The 17125-nt window shown below is 37.9% G+C and overlaps 1 protein-coding gene across 6 annotated transcripts in view; it reads left to right on the top strand.

The window, feature by feature from the left end:
• Positions 1–554: 554 nt before the first annotated feature.
• KMT2E (lysine methyltransferase 2E (inactive)) overlaps positions 555–17125 on the top strand; it is a 62446-nt gene continuing 45875 nt past the window's right edge. For 2 of the 6 annotated variants that reach the window (XM_013304079.3, XM_027795445.2), the window contains exon 1: positions 555–910. The gene's annotated coding sequence lies outside the window, so the exon portion shown is untranslated. Of the gene's footprint in view, positions 911–8459; positions 8520–17125 lie in introns of all 6 variants that reach the window. The other 4 variants (XM_005243480.4, XM_027795446.2, XM_055807453.1 and 1 more) reach the window with 4 other exon arrangements.

Here is a 17125-nt window from a genome sequence, read left to right as displayed (position 1 = left end):
TACCCGGTTTTTTTTTGCCTGCTTTGTGGCAAAAATTTATCCCTCAGGCTGAGATTCGTAAAGAACAGGCATGCTGAGAGTAACGCCGGCCGCGAGGAGGAGGCCGAGGCGGCGGGGGGGGCAGCCGGGGAGGGAATTTTGGCGTGTTTGCCTCAGAGGATGCAGTTCTGAGTCAGACATCCTCCCGCCCGCGTTTGGTCCCGCAACAGCCTGGGACGGAGCCCCTGCCCCTCCCCCGCGGTCTGCGCCTCCGGGGCTGCGCATCGCCCCCGGCAGCAGCCCCAGCTGCAGCCGCCCCTCCTCCGCTGCCCTACTTCTCTCCACACCTCCTCACAGCCCCCCTGTCCAGCCCCTGCCGCAGTCTGGTGTCTCGGCCGCGCCCAGACCCGAGCCGTTCAGTGTAACGTGCAAAGCGCTGTTGCAAAATGGACACTGAGGGCTCGGCGGGCGCAGACTGCGCTCCCAGCCCGTAAGCAAAATGGCGGCTGTTTGGCTTCGCCTTGGTAACCCTGCCCCTGCCAGGCGGGGCGGGTGAGCCCCGTGCAGTGGGAGGGAGGGGAGAGCGGACGCCATTTTCCCAGAGAGAGGCAGTGACATAGAAGGGAGCGTAGGAGGCTGAAAGGAGGGAGACACGGGAGCAGCGGTGGCAGCGGGGTTTGTACATAGGTCCCAAGGCAAAGGCGCTTCCGAGCTGGTCCTTGTAGGGTTCTGCGCGCTGAGTTAGGTTTGGGGGGAGGGGGGGGGGTCTTCTTTCCTTTCTTTCCCTTTTCTTTCTTTTACCAGAAGCCTGCTGAGGGTTGAGTCCTGCCTAGGGTAGGAATATCCGCAGTGGGGCTGTTGCATTGTTTTGGTTGGGATAGAGAAGGGGCTCAGCCGAGGGGTCCTGCTGCTTGGCCTGTGACCATTACAGGTGAGTCTTCGGTTATTACCAGCGTATTCTGCTGTGGGTGCTGTGGGGAGGGGGGTGGCAGAAGGGGAGTGAAATGCGACGGGAACGTCTCATTACCCTCGGTGCGAGTATAACTCCTTCCCACCCTGAAATGCGTTTAAATTCTGTTTAAGTTGTCTTGAATTTGTTTTTCCTTTTGTGGGGTTTGGTTAAAAAATGGCAGGCTGTCGCTATATCTTGTGAATATGGCGGGTTACTGTAACTGGAGGAGCTGAGGAGAATTTTTTGGCAGTTACGCCAGATTTATGCATTATGCTTGGAAAAAGAGCCAAAAGGGGCTATTATGTGACAACGTACAGTTCCTTAGACTGGTGGTTTTCAGAAGGGGTTTGTGTGTTACTGGGACTGCGTATTGAGTTTTATGAAGCTTAGGGAAATCTATTCTTTTCCTCCATCCTGTGTATTTTTGCTTTGTGGTACTAAAATGGCTCGTTATAGGCCTAATCTCTCTGCCTTCCACACCCCCGCCTCCTTTCCTCCCTCCCTGCTAATACCTCTGCTTCGTGGTGTAACCTGGACGAACGGAAAGCAGTCCTGAAGAGTTTGTGCCAATTTAAAAGGGGATCATTCTCTCCACCCCCTTTCTTGAGGGTGTAAGTAATTATATTGGTGCATCCCTTTCTTGCTTTAGTTTCTGCAGCCAGTGTTCGTGTTCCTTGGGTGGCATATTTCATTCTCAAATAAATAAAGATTGGTGGGGTAGACCCTACTGCTGTAGACATGGGGGGGGGGGGGAGGGAAACAAACGGTTCACTGTGTAGTACTAAATAGGGTAGAGAAACATAATATAGCTTGATTATAAAGGTCCTGTATTCCCCCATACTCAGCCATTAGGGAATGTGCGGTGGCTAAAAGCCCTGAGGTCCCTAAAACGGTACATACTGCGTGTCTTTAAAAGCAGAAGTTTTGTGCTGCATCTAGATTTAGGAATGTTTTAGTCTGTTTATTTACAGTACCTTAAAGGAATAATAACGAAACGTTTTTGTTACTCAGGGCTCAGATCAGAGAAAAGCAAGATATACCCATGGCTGTACTTGTAATGCATGATTAATTGATTATTATCACTATACTTTTAAAGTTACTTTTCAAAAAATGTGGAGCAAATTTTTTAATTTCCCTCTTTTGTCCTTTAGAGATTCTAAAAATGGCGGCCTCAGGCTGATGTTGTGGTAATCTAATCAGCTCGGGTCCTCCACACCCCATGCAGTGCGTTTGTCTGCAGCGTATTAGAGTCTTACTATGTTTAAATGAAAAGACTGTTCCCTTCAAATAACGTACAAAACATCTCTTGACTTTACTGCGATTTAAAAATGCTGTGTTCCAGCTGATTAATTTTATTGGTTATGTGTGTGAAAGGCAAGTGAACGAGACCACTCTTGTCGGGGAAAAGGGGGGTGGAAAGAGGCAACAGACTCAAGCAGCTTCTTTGAGGGGTGTGTTTAGGTTGCTGTAAGGTAATATGTACGTCGGTTTAATAATTAGGAAAACCCCCTGCGTTTGTGATGGGTACTGTACTTCTGTCCATCCTATTAACGACATAAACCCGGTAATATTTATCAAAGATCACTAAAACAGCCAAGTTCTTTGTGGAATCACATTTGTGAACATCAAGTTCACCTTCCAGGAAATACCTCTGCTGGGCATCAGGGTAGTAATTCCATGTATTTATAGTTTGAGAATGCTAAAAGAATTTAATACTTGCAGATATAATGCATGCGAATTTATAACCTGTTACTTTATTAAGATGTGGAATTTCTTCTGTCACCATGTGATCTTGGTATTACATTTTTTCTTCAATTTATTTTGTATATTGCTGTATGAATTGTATATGTGGTGATACACATACAAATACTGAGGGAAAGTGCGGTGCCTAACCTCTAATTTTTTTCCTAATTGAAATATGAACCTTTTAGTATCACCACTATAAATATGTTTGAGTGGGGGGAAGGGAGGTCACAAGGATTTATTATTTGGTAGTTGGTGTAGTGTACTCTGATACAAACTGTGGAGGCTACAAACTCTGTGGTTTAAGCAACAACAACAAAATAGTAATTTTTCACTTTTTTGTTTTTGATGCCTGTCTTTAATCTTGTCCTTGGTTTAACGAGGTATGAATTCCTGTGCTAGTATAGCTTTGGAACCTTCTGGATTTAAACAATCAAAAGTGAGGTATTGAAGTGGCAAAACTGTCTGCAATCTCTAAAGAATTTTAATTTAGGTAGCATTTAGAAGCACCAATACATGGTTTAAGGTATACCTGAAGTTGAACAATGAGATAGTAAAACATTTAGTGTGTTGTTAATGCATGCCTTTCATGTGTTTTGAGGCCAAAGGCTGAGTGATTCCAACCACCAAGTGATGCGTTAATAGTCCAGTATTGCATGCTTCCATCATACCTTCCTTATTTATATAGATTTGATATTTTTAATAAACCATGTCTTACTCTGTATATTTAAAAGTACCTGAATAAGATTCGAAAGAATGTATGTACAGGCCTTTCGGGAAATGTTTTCTTTTTGTTCTCTAGGTTTAAAGCTTCTGTTCTTGTGAGTTAATTTTTTTAACGTTACGACTTAGAGGGCTACACAGTTCTGCAGTCGAACTTTATGGCCTCAGTCATGTTCTCAAGCAGGCATCTGATTCAAGATGAAAATTAAAAAAAATTTGTACACTTAACAAAAAACATAGGGTGGGTGGGTGTGAAATAAACACAAAGATTGAAATATTCAAAATTTTCATCTTATCTTAAAGATTACAAATTTTATGCATGAAGAGTCTGGAATTTTGAGATTTTCCGGAGTTGCCCATGTATGAGTTGTAGTGAGTCATTTTGCCTTTGTGACTCAGTTTCTCCATTTATAAAAACAGATTTGTGATTTAAGGAGACAATGTTACAAAGAAAAATTTGTATTTAACTCCATTGATGTTGATATGTTGAGGTATATTCATGAAAAATGAAATGTCCCCTACAGATTAATGAACACCTCTTGATAGAGGGAAGATTTGAAATCTGAATTGCCTTTTTTTTTTCTTTTTTTTCAAGAGGCATTTCTGATTTACAAACGTTGTGTTACAAATGCACTGTAATTTGTAGACTGTAGTTCTAAAACCGTTTATGTATCTTCAGGCTTTCCATATCTGAAGGAAAAAAAATCTGCTTAACTGTCACTTGGCCTTTTGGGTGAGCTTTTTTGCCATCTGGGAAATTTCGGAGGGGAAATAATACAGGCTTTTTAGACTATATCTAGGGGAAGTTTCTCTTAGCAGTAAAATTCAGATTACTTTTAGGAGTTGCATTATCTCATGTCTTTGGTAAAGTTTTAGCACACAACTCTTTATTCTGTTGGAAAGCATAAGAAATGCAGAAATGGGTGTCATACTGAAGGCTGTAGTGTCTCTCTAGTCCTGATCTCAGTTTGATTTAAGGACAGTCTTTCTTTGTGTGCATGCTAATAATTATTTTATATGTGGACTTGGGTGAGTCTATTTAAGTCCTAAGTTAAGGATTATTTGTGGGACTCAGTTAAGGAGTGGTGTACGTAATTGTGAAATTGTGGCATTGTTCTAAATAGATTAATGTAAATAAAGGCTTAATGAAAGTATTGTGCTGTTTTTGTCTAACATTCTAACAAAATTGAATGAGGGGATGTAGAGCGGAGAAGATAAAAAATATAAAAACCAATTCAGACTTCTAGAGAGATCCTAAAGAAGTCCATCTATGTTATTGGCCTAGTGACTTCCATACAAATGAGCATTTGTGAATCTCAAAAGCAAATTTTGTTGGACAGTGTTTTTGGAACAGGTACAGTGCATAAATGTTTCCACTGTGCAAACAGTAGTTTTGATTTATTGCTAAGAATGGAAGTTAAGGCATCTCTGGTTTAAAAAAAAAATTACCTTATGTATAATGTGGATTAAGGAAAAGAAGAAAGATATTTTTTTTATTATTCCGAATTCTGGATTATTTGAAATGCTAATTGTAGTGGGTTTTTTGAATGGTGCAAGATGAATATTTCTAACTACATCAGTGTTCACATTTTCTTATTAACCAAAGAATCATACCCACAGAAGTTAACCTAATTTTTCTGAGGATTCAAAATTCTGCTGATGGTCTTCATACTACAAAGCCCCCCTGCTATAGTTGTGTTCAAAGACAAAACTGTTGTTACCTTTAAGGAATAACAAACAAGTTATTTAAAAGAAACCTTGTCAAGGTTTCATATACTTACTGGGAAGTACTGAGATTATTTTTCTTTCCTCTTACAAATCTCGATGTGGTATTAATGAAACAGCCAAGATTTTAAGCTGTGCTGTTTGTTGAAAGGTTTTAATAATGAAGGTTATCTGTAAACATTTGAGGACCGTTTTGTTGTAAAACATATATATTTTTAAAAATACTTAAGTGCTTTATTTTTTTAAATTAAAATATTTAAGAACTATGGTAAGTCACAGTGTCTGCTCAAGTTAAGATTTTTAAAAGTACAGATGAAGAATATGTTGAAATAGCACACAGTGCATCTGTGCAAGTAGGATGTGTTTGTTAGTTTTGCATATTTTATTGAAAGAGTGCTAGCTCTCCTTTCATGTGAAAGTTCTTACACTGCTTAGATGGAGATGCAGGGTTGTAAAACAGCCTCATTTACAGAACTGCTGGTCCTTTGCAAGCCTCACCTAAGTGTAGGAATGCCAAAATAGTATTGTTCCTAGTTTTAGAATTTAATTTTAAGTTAACATTTGTCAGTAGGGGTAGATAATAAAATGTCGTAGTGCAAGCTGAGGTTTAAAGAAGCTTTTAAAAATTTTATTCTCATTTGTAGTTTTGTGTATTGTTTTATGCCGTTGTAGTCTAGCTAATCATTCACCTTTATGTCTTTATCTCAAAAATAAGTTGTCATCAAGTTGAAAGACAAGATGATAAGACTAGGATTTTAATGACACTATTGTACCTTATAGTACATTTTAAGAAGGAGGACCTATAATTGGTTGCCCACTGGTTATTGTATTATTCATAGAAATTAATATCCTGTGTTCATGAAGTGAGAATTTTAAATGTATACAGAACAGCAGGTTTGAATCTTACCCTGAGGAGCTTCGAATATTTTAGTCAGTTTGGTGTTCATTACTCTCTAAGTCTCCTTACTTGACTAGGTCTAAAGATACTTTTTTCTTTAACAGTGGGTGATGCTCTTAACTTGCCTTGAGTAGTCAAAATGAGCTAACTCCTAATTGTTACGGTTGTAATGGGGCTGTGTTTAAAACTGTATCACAAGACAGATGATATTCCAAGTCTAGACAGCTAATCCTATTTTAACCATTTGTTTAAAGACAGTTTTCCAATGTTTTTAGTAGATTCTACTTAAACTGAAGGTGAAGACCTGAGAATTACAGCAATTTATTTATAACTTTTGAGGAAGGTATAGAGAGATCATACCTCTCATTTAGTTTCCAAACCTATTGTTCTATAACTGTGAAGGAAATGTGAATATATATATGTGATAAACAATACAGTAGTTATTTTACTAGTTATAAGGATAAAGTTCCTCCCTCAGATGCTTTACCAAGTGACATAGCTAATTGCTCTTTGCTTGGGGTAGAAACTCTTGATGTGAATCTTGGTCTTTAATTGCAGGGTTTTCATGAATGACTAGTGTTTTCTAAATTCTGTTCATTCTCCACTCTCTTTCCAATCATATCTTCTGTACTGGAAGACAAATAAAATACAAACTGCATCTTCCCGCTCCCCCCCCACCCCCGTCCACCTGCATCTGTGTGGCAGTAGTATTGAAAGTTAAAAGCTGTGTTTTGTGCTTCTATTGCTGGGCAGACCATCATTGTTTTTGTGTTTATTTTAAGATTATCTATTTCATATCTTTGTTTTTGCAATTAAGAATACATACTGAGATACCCTTGGAAAGCACAGAAGTACAGTTACAAATGCATGGAATGTAAATTTCTTAATACAAATCAGTCAATATAGTTTTGCAAGATAATTGCAATTGAAATGTTTTTCTGTTTTCTTCAAAGTAGGAAAGGTCTTTTGATACTTAAACTTCTGTACTTTTTGGCTGTCCTTGAACATGACATAGTCCCCTCCATCTGTTCCCTCACCCTTTCTTGCACTCTTCCTCCCAAAATTTTAGTAAAGAGCATTGAAATACTGCCAGGTTGTTACCAAGAAGTACAGTCCAGGTTGAACTGTGATTAAAATTATGTAAAAAAGTTCTAACTGCTAGAAAGCCTCTGTTTGAAAGGGTGCAACTTTCTGACTTGCTTTTGTTTTGATTCCTGGGCGTAAGTGTAACAATTAAGTGAATGTCTACAAACTGCTTCTACAAGTAAAAGTAGAAGCACTGCTGTACAGTTCATGTAAGTCAAATGATAAAATGGGGAACTAGGCTTTGGAATCTACCTAAGTAGAAACATAACAAAATAAAAATTTGCTTAGCTGAAATGTCAGACTTCAAATAAGTCAAAAGAATATACTTCTTATGTGGCAGGTACCTAATAATTATAGTAGAGTCCTAAGTCTTATTAAGCAGCATAGAAAAAAAAAAAACTATTTTATTTGATGTCATGAAGCCACCAAATGTTTAGGCAGTTGAAGGCAATACCAATGTGTATTTGTAGCCAGATGCTCCAGTTCCGCTTTTCCCCCCCCAGCCAAGCCTTACTACTTCTCCAGAGGAATTTTGGGCCTTAGAATTTAGACTTTCCAGTGGCAGAAGTACCATATGACACACTGTTAAATTTAATAAAAAATAAATATAATAAACCCTTACAGTTGCAGACATAACTTAGAGAGTACTCTTTGTATTTTGAAATGTTTGTCAAGAATAATGACTTAAGGTAATGGGTGTGAATAATGTTTTCTTGTAGAATAATTGGTAAGTTGCATACAGGCATTTTGTGTAAATTTAACCAACAGTTATTTACCACTTTCTGATAGATGGAGAAAAAAGTTTGCAATAAAACATCTGATAGAAAAAAGTGACTTAAAGCCAAGATCTGTTTATTGGTGAATTACTTCATTTGTTTCCTTAACCTTTGAATTCCTATTTAAAGGAATTTTAGGTCTTGCAGTGATACAGTGTAACACGGTAATGCTAGGTAGCTGATGCATACTTAAAGTTACAAACAATACTGCTATCAAAAAGTAATTTTTTCTCTTTGCTCTTCTTCATTTGCTACGCCTGTATTTTAGAATTCCTTGATTCTCCAGCTGAAATAATTGGTAATTTTTGAATGGATAGGCCTTTTTGTTTGTGGTGTATTTTAAGAAGTATGGCAGGTGTTCAGTAAACATAGAGACATCAAGTAATTGGCAGTTAATTTTCAGGTTTGAGGGTTGATTTCTGTAAATATAAAACCCAAAATCTGGAAATGTATTTTTCTCTATAACTCTGCTTACTGCTTCTTTGATAGATTTCTGTTCAATAAGCTAATCTTTACTCTTTCTGTAAGTGCATTTACTTTTATTTCTTTCTACCACTCATTCTTTTTCTATTCCTAGTCTCATACTTTGTCTAACTTCCACTGAGAGAAGAAAAGGAGGAGTGAAGAGAGAGAAGAGGTAAGGGGAAATCTTCCATGTTCTAACGGGATGGCATAAATATTTGAGGAAGAGAAATTGCTTTCTGTGCTTTCTATCACTTCTTCAGCAATACGCAAAAGCAGCACTCTTGGACCAGATAGTAAAGGGAAGATAGCCTATGGCCGGTGGAAACTACCTCTTCCGTGTGGCAGAAACTTGGCTGGCTGACAGACTGTTCCTAGGTTTATACTTAAAAGGGCAGCTTGCTTTCCAATGACTGGAGTTGGTGTAATGCATATAATGAGCTATACTGAAGAACTGATACATACATGGTAGGAACTCAAGTTTTTTACACATGAATCTTGGATACCATGGAGGAGGCAGGTTTTTTTCTTCTTTGTTCCAGATCCCAAACTTGAGACCAATTCATGAAGTTTGGCTGTCATTCCAAACATGCCTGAGGTCTTTGTTGAATGTAAAGCCCCGTATTTATTGTATTGGAATGTTCATAAGTATGCTGATGAAATCCTTATTTCACCATGCTTGTTCTTACTCTATCTTGGCACTAGACTAAAAGCAAAGTAGGAGGAGGAGCCTTACCCGGTAGTAGTTTGGCTGTAATAGCACCGTTTCTTAAGTAAGTTGGTCTAATGATCACTAGGTGTCTCTCAGTACGACTGATAACTTAAAAACCAAAAATTTGATGGTTAGGAACTTGGTATCCTTGAGATTTCTGAAGCTTAATGAAAATCCAAAAGGGGATGGAAAGGGGCAGCTATGACTAGTATGCTGGGAGAAGTAGGGAGAGGAAGCGTAATGATTTAGCCATTACCTGTTGTGTGTGTAACTCCAAACCAGCTGTAACAGGTACTTTTTTTTTCTTTTTTTTTTTTTGGCTGGTTGGCAGGGCACCTAAAAAGTAGGTGAGATCGACCTGACTACTGACAATGTGTAGGTCAGTGTGGATGGCATAGGAGGTTATTGAGGGGCTTATAAGGCCAGGACCAGTTAATACTGTGATGGGGAGGAAGATACTGCTATGAGAAGGATATAGAGAATATTAGGTCAGTGGGAATGTTTGGGCACAAACTCAAAACACTTAGGAAACCAGATTTCTTTGAGTAAGGTATTTCTTCTGTGTGATTTGCAGGAGTTAGTCATTACTGAGTCCTAATTTGTGTATTATATTTGAGTATGCCTACTCTGTCTTATTTTACCTATTACCTTTTTTTGTCTTGGCACAAATTTGAAGTAGACTGCTAACTTACCTGTTAGGTTACCATAGAGAGCCTCAAACAGTAGCCAAGGTCTGAATTTGGACTCATAGTTTATGTTTCTAAGCCTGCATACTTACACCACTGCAGTTGCAGTATGAACATTTGGAAGTTGGATATCCCTCCTAATCACTTAGCAAAATCTATACCATGGTGCAGCATGCTGGGGGAAACAGAGAAGGAACTTCCTTGTGGGTAAGATTAGTCATTTATTCATGTATTCTGCTTCTAGGTCTGATTAAGGATGTGTTATCTCCTTAGAAACAGCCAGTAATACATAAATACTCAGATTATTTTGATACATGTTTTTATGCCGCATGTGTATGCTACGTACATTTACTCCGGATTTGTGTGTAGATACATACATATATGCATATACACACATGTGTGTGCACAGAGTAGTACACTATTGGAAGGATATCTAGAGTATATCATTAAAATGTCAGTTTGTATCCCTAGTTTTCCAGATAACCTAACTGTTGTATAGAGAAGATGAGAGTGGTTAGAGCAGTAGTGGAAAGCAAAAGTTTACCAAAACACATAGGGGTTTTTTTTTAGTAAGATCTTATTAGTGTTTTCTTCTCCCTGTAAACCCCCTCCTCCAATTAAAACCAAATTTTTTAAAAAAAGTAAAAAAAAGAAAATAGTAGGCAGGGAAGCCAAGTAGGAAAGCTCAGTTTGTTGGCTCTACGGTAGGTCAGGACAGCAGTTTTCACACTGGATTTGTGGACTATAACACACAGCATTTTTACTTAGAAGTTTCTCCTGTATAATAGTACCAGAGCATAGGTGTTACCAACTTCTCTTAGGTATGCTCTTGTGGATTTCTTTGTGGGAACGGTGTTTCCCATGACCACAAGTTAAAATTGTTGGCCTGTAAATCTGAAGGAAGGCATGACAAGAATTGCTTTTGCTAACGATTGCAAAATGTGTATACACATATGATGTAATCGGGGGGGGGGGGGGGGGGGGAGAGAAGAATGTTTAGATTGATTGCATGCTCAGTAAATGGCAATTTATGCATAAAGATGTTTTTAAGCATTTGTCCTCTAAATTCTATTTCTCCCTTTTTCCAATGTATGTAGTAGACTTGGTGTGTTTCAATTTTAAGATACATAGCTGTGTTCCTGCATGCTGTATTGAGTACCAGCACTTCAAACATGCTTTTATGCACTTCCCCTTATAAAGAAAGCATTTTTAAAGGGGAAGGAAGGCATCAGCACACCTTGTAGACTGTTCTTCCTGGTGTGGTAAGGAAATTGGATGGAATGCTGCCTGTTGGTCATCTGTATTACCTGAGATGACTTGTATAATACAACAACTAATGCCAAGTTCAGCAGGAATCAGCAGAGGTCTGAAAGCAGTAGTATGATCTTGGAAGTCTTTGCATCTTGCCTGAAAGACCCTGTTGAGATGTGAGACTCTAGTTACTAACTTCAGAATGATCCTGTGGAGCTGACAGGGACCCACAGTAGCATGAATTTTCTATTGGGAGCAAACAAAAGCTGGGGTTTTGGTTTGAGCTTAGTGCTGTGTGAGTACAGATAGATTGCTGTTACATTCAAATTGAAGTTACAACGAGATTAGCATGATGTGCTGGTTGAACTGAAAGGTCTTGCTTGACTCAAGACTGTCATGTGACTGGTTTTTGTATTTTACGTCTTAATCATTTTTATCTGTAAATCTGATGACTCTTCTCTATCATTCCTCTTCCTTGCTCCACGCACAAGTGGAAAATTGCCTGTACAGATCACTTTCTTTCAGCAGTTTCATCTGTTTTGTTCCAGCAAGCTTCAAGTTAATTCCCTTGGATTTGTACACATCCGTTAAAAATGAATCATTATGTGTACTGTGTGTATTCTGATACTTAAATATTGCTCCAGGAAATTGTTACTAACTTTTTTCTTTTATTTAAAGGATGTGAGGCAGTGGGTTAATCAGTACTCTTACTTTAGCAAAAGAGAGCTGCTTCTGTACTTTTGCTCAGGGGAAATAAGCTCTGCTTAAACATGGGTTGAACTGCCTGTTTCTCCATAAGTTGGGAAACACAGGCTGTAACTTTTCAGATGTTCAAGAGTGCTAATTATTCTCAGGTGTTTCAGTTACTCAGTTTACTAAATATGGGTAAATTATCACTTTCACCTTTTACATATTTTGTGGTATATTTAAAGTTACATTGTTTTTCTATTAAGGAAAGACAGTTGGCATTTGTACATAGGTTAGAAGGTTTGATTAATTTTTTTACCTCATATGTATTTTGTATGTAGACTTTGTGAAGATGCAGAGCAAGCACACTATAGAGATGGTAATTTGGTTAATGTGATTAATCCTTCTGCAGTGACATTAGCAAAGGACTTTGAGGTAAAGTTGCATGCATCAGTATAAAATCTAAATAATTTTTTAATCATAAACCAGCACTGTTTCCTCTCATTAAACACACAGAATTACAGGCTAATCTAATTATAATTAGATTTTTCTTTCTTAAATTTTTGCTCTGGGAGGGCCTGGTAATCCTCTCTGCAGAGGCATTCCGTGATGAAAGCCCCAAGTCTTGAAACATCTAAACTATGTAACTACTTTCCCCCCTGCTCCGCCCCCCCCCTCCTCACGTTGTAATTGTCAGTGGGTGGTGACCAATGGAGGCAATTGCTAGATAAAAAATACTGAAGAACTTCAGGTGTATACTGAGGTAATAAACAGGAACAAAAATACTATTTTTTTTTAATACTTAGTGATGTGAGAAACTTGAACTGATTTAGCGATCAGCTTACTAAAATTAGTGTAGTGTTTTGTTTATGTGGAACATTCTTAGATTCGAGCTAGGAAATAATTCAGTTGTAAGCTTAATTCATGATTTCACTGAGGTCCCTCTGTAAATCGGAAAACAAGTGTTGTATTGCACGTAGTTTGAATTCTGTTCCTTTTTGTAGTGGATTTTTCCCCCCCCGACTTCTAAATACTTTTTGTCTTTAGTACCTATCACATGACAACAGAATCTGGAAATTGATTTATAGGGAGGGAAAGACAAGGAGCAGTGACACTGTGTGAAAGGCTGTCAGATGTACTAAGAATACTAACAACAGATTTCATTGATTTTTTTTTTTTTTGATTTTTTTTTTTTCCCCCCACCCACCCAGCCCTTTGGTTTTTTAGCATTAGGGATAAATGTGGATTAAAAAAAACCAACCCAAGCCAAACAAAATCCCACCACCTTGTTACAGTAAGTATGTCATATTATCATATTAATTTCTTTTCAGGATTTCTTTTATGATTAAGGCAAAAAATTTGTTACTGGTGCTGCCACCATCTCTTATCTTTGATTTTTGTGAAAAGTTTTTTATCTGTGCACCCAGATAAGAGCTTTAGTATTCTTACACATATAGCATAGGTTGTAGCAGGATACTTAATCCTATTTAATATTCCCTCTCCTTTCTTGAAAAAGATTAAACGTCTTGCAGAGGTGAGCTACCAGTATAGCACGTAACTATGTGAGTTGTACCTTTCCCAGTACAGCAAGTGCTGTTCGGTTTCTTCTCGTTTGAAAAACATACTTCATGATTAATAAAAGTAAAGGTAAGTTGCAGTTCTCTGATCAGATTTAGATCCTTACTTTCTGTTTGAATCTAAGTACTGGGATCCCAGTTTCTGAATCTGTAAAAGAAAAGGCAAGTAAAATTAGTTAAATGCTTTTTTAAAAAAATACTTTCCTACCTGAGAAAAAAGTCGAAAGATGCAAAATATTACATGGAAAATGCCGTGGAAGAATTTATCTGGACTCTTGACACTTAGAGGATGATTGATAGCTGGGGTTATGAAATCTTGTTGGAGTCATCTGAACAGTTTGGCTAGACTTCAAGTTCTTATTTTTCAAGTGTAGTTTTGTCTGGGTGATCTGTCATCTCCTTGTTTTCTGAAACTGTTCTGTATAGCTTTTGATGGTCTTAGAAGAAGCAGGTGGAAGGAGAGAAAAAAAGACATGCTGATAAAGTAGACTTGGGTGTTCTTTTTTGCCAGCATTTGATCATAGCAACTGGATTTAGTTTTGAATGTTTGGACCCTGTAGGATTAGGTTAAAAAATACAGATTTAGTTTAAGATTACCCATTTACCTTCTGATTTAAGAGTTGAGCCCTCTATATATTTTTTATTTCCTTCCTCTGTGTACCAGTGAAAAAGCTTTTAATTCTGCTGTCAAAATTTGATCTTACAAGGATGACAGAAAGGAAATGTAGTCTTTGTTAGACCACAGAATAATGTTGTGTAAGTGGAATACCTCAGGAATAATATGCAAGTTATTTTCTGTTGTTTAGTGCTTAAGTGATGTCATTTGTATGGAGTCACACAAATGAGTAATTTGCAATGTATTGTGCTCTTATACTTCTGCTAGAGCATGATTAATTTAAAAAAATGATTGTGGTATCATAAAATGGATGATGAGAAGTATGGTGAAGCTTCAAATATTGTAGACTTGATATGGCTATTAAGTCAAAAAGCTCCTATGTATTTTCTGGAGGGAAAAAAAACACTGCCAGAGAAAATGTAAACCAATGTGACTGAATGGTAGAAGTGTGGTAAGTTTCTTGCAGGAGGTTGATTTCGTGCAAGATAAATGCTTTAACCAGGTTGAACAAGAAGTGTTTTTGTTTTTTAAGATGAAAATTACATTATTAAGGCAAGATAAGCTTTTTTTAACTGCACCTAAATAAAAGCAAAAATTCTTCAAATAAGGAATGTGTTTTAATATGGAAAGCTGGGCTGGTAGGGTGATAATGCAGAAAATCTTACAGATCTTAAGGAATGGCCAAAATTTTGTCAAAGCTTACAGTGTCTTATCACTGAAAGAATAGTGGGCCCTAACAAAATGGGAGGTCCTCTGATGCCGAGATTAAGCTACAGTACATGAGCAACTTTGCCCAATAAAGAGTTGATCGTTGAACGCTGGAGGACAGTTTTTACGTAGTGCCTTTTAACTATATGACTTTGAAATTAACCAGAGAAACCAGCATGATCTTGCTGACTTTCGAATTATCATAGTGCTTGAAGACAGACTTTCTTAAATATTAAATTGTGTATAATCTGCTTGGATTGTAGGAAGACAACTTCTCAGCACCCTTCCTTCCAGTCCTTCTGGCCAGTTATTTAAAGGAAGTGCACCTATGAAAACAGTTTCTTAGAAGGCCACGGGTGACAGGTTGTCAGAGGCCTGAAATAGATGGGTACTTGCAGAGATTGGGAAGTACCATATTATGATAGCAGATAGTATTTTATGACTCATCTAAAATACCAAGCTTCAAAGGATAAGCAGTCACTTTTTAAGATGGAGAAGGAAGAAAGTTCTCCAGGGTTACGTTATTTTCTGTTCCGAACTTTCGAATTTTTGTAGTATAATCCAATAAATGACAATATTTTAGTGTGTCATGGCAATACTTCTGGTTCTGACATGACAGAAGATAATTATTTTCCTTCATCCCAGGTCTGACATCACTGTGTGTTCGTCATTGGATGGCCTATAAGGTCACAGTTCTGTTAATAAGTGAGCATAGTGTAATGACTTTATCCTGCGTCTCCCCCTACCCCTATTCTGCCCTATTGCAAGAATTGGTTGAGGGTGGCTACTCAAATAGTGAGCTGTGTTTGTTTGAAATAACTTGTCTGTGTAGGTATTGCGAGCTGGTGACTGCCTCCATTCTTCCATACTTAACTATAGGCAGAGGAAAAGCATTCGAGGGTTTTGTGCATGTGTGTGTTGTCAAGACCTGAAATCTTAAGGTGGTAAAAAATGATGAGGTAGCATTACAATCATGTTCTGCTTCCTTTTAGATGAAACAACTGTTTAACACTGTTTTGCCAAAGTCTTTGATTTTACTTGGCATAGATTAGTCTCAGAATTTGTGGGTGAATTCTGACTAAGGATGTATTTCAACAGCTGACAGTAGGGTAAGAAGTTTATCTTGGCTCTGTTTTCCCCCCCCCCCCCCCCCCCCCCCCCCCTTTTTTTTTCTTACAAGAGTGGTGATGTATTTGCTTGGTCAGAGATAATGGCATCTATTGTGCCATGCATTAGCAATTAATAGCCTGTCTATACATAGCTCTTTTGTTTTTCCACATCAAAAGAAAAAAGCATCCCCAAATTTCACTTGATTTTCAGATTTGGTAACAACATCTTTCTGTGTTGCCAATGAAGGTCACTTGAATATGTGATGATTGGGTAACCTTAGTTGCTTTATATAAGTTTGTAGATGTGCTAGCCCATGAGGCAACTGTCGAAGGCAGGTTCTTCACTTCCATCAGTCTCCTGGGCATTTTTGTGTATGGAAGTTTCCAGTTGTTCCTTTGCTTGGTCAGAAGCGTTTCAAGAACACTCGATTAAGAAAAATCACACCACCACCAGGAACAGTTTTAAGTGCAAAAAACGTGTAAGTGCAGATCTTGATGATCTCAGGCAGTATGTCTTTCAGACCTACTTTGAAACACACTGAAACTGTTCTTCAGAATTCTATAATAAGCATAAAATAAAATCTCTGTTATGCTAATGATTTGTTAGCGTCGGTAAAACTGCAGTTGGTAGTGGAACAACCTTTAGCCTGTGATAGCCAATTTACCTGTACTAAAGAAGTTGATGGTTTCCTTTCAATTATTGGGTAGAAATTAATATAAATGTTTTACTTTTTCAGAAGAGAACTAAATGATAAACTGATGTTTCCTGTAAGTTGTAGATGAGGCCATTCAAGGTTCTACCCTATGAGTAAACTATACGGTGGCAGAATGAGTGCTCACTTAAACTGTAAGAGGTGCTTGGGGTTTCTTTTATGCCTGCTACTAAAACTCTATACCTGCTTTTGGTGTAACATGTATTTCTTGCTGCTTATTCTTGAAAATAGTGTGTGTTTTCCTTAATTTTATGCATTTAACAGTTGTGGTATTCATTAAGAAAATGCTCAGTGTTTAAATGAGGAAAGCAAGATACCCCAACAGCTAGTTGGCCTGATTGCTTTCCAGTTCATTGTATTTTGTTACTCGTGTAATGGGACCAAAACACAACCTCTGCTGTCTAGAGGGAGTATGAACTGTAGAAGGTTTAGGCACTTTAAGAGCATGCCAAGATGTTTGATGTTAATTGCCAGCCTTCAGTAGTGAGATAAAATTTAAGAAGTTAGATGAAGATTTGCTGCCAGTTCATACCTTAGAAATGCCCTGTTGATGCCATTTATCATCCTGAAGATGCCAGCTTTATCGATACGAAGAGCAAATTCAGATTTAAGTCCACAATGTTTTCCTGAAGTCCTCCAATTTTTCACTGGAGGCTCGTTACTTTTTTTGTTTTGCAATCTAGTGTTTGGCAAGGGTGAGTGTGTTAAAATAAGTTGATCTC

The sequence above is a fragment of the Falco peregrinus genome, chromosome 6 (genome assembly GCF_023634155.1).
Source record: "Falco peregrinus isolate bFalPer1 chromosome 6, bFalPer1.pri, whole genome shotgun sequence".
In the NCBI taxonomy this organism is placed as follows: domain Eukaryota; kingdom Metazoa; phylum Chordata; class Aves; order Falconiformes; family Falconidae; genus Falco; species Falco peregrinus.
This window is presented reverse-complemented; position numbering and strand designations above follow the sequence as displayed.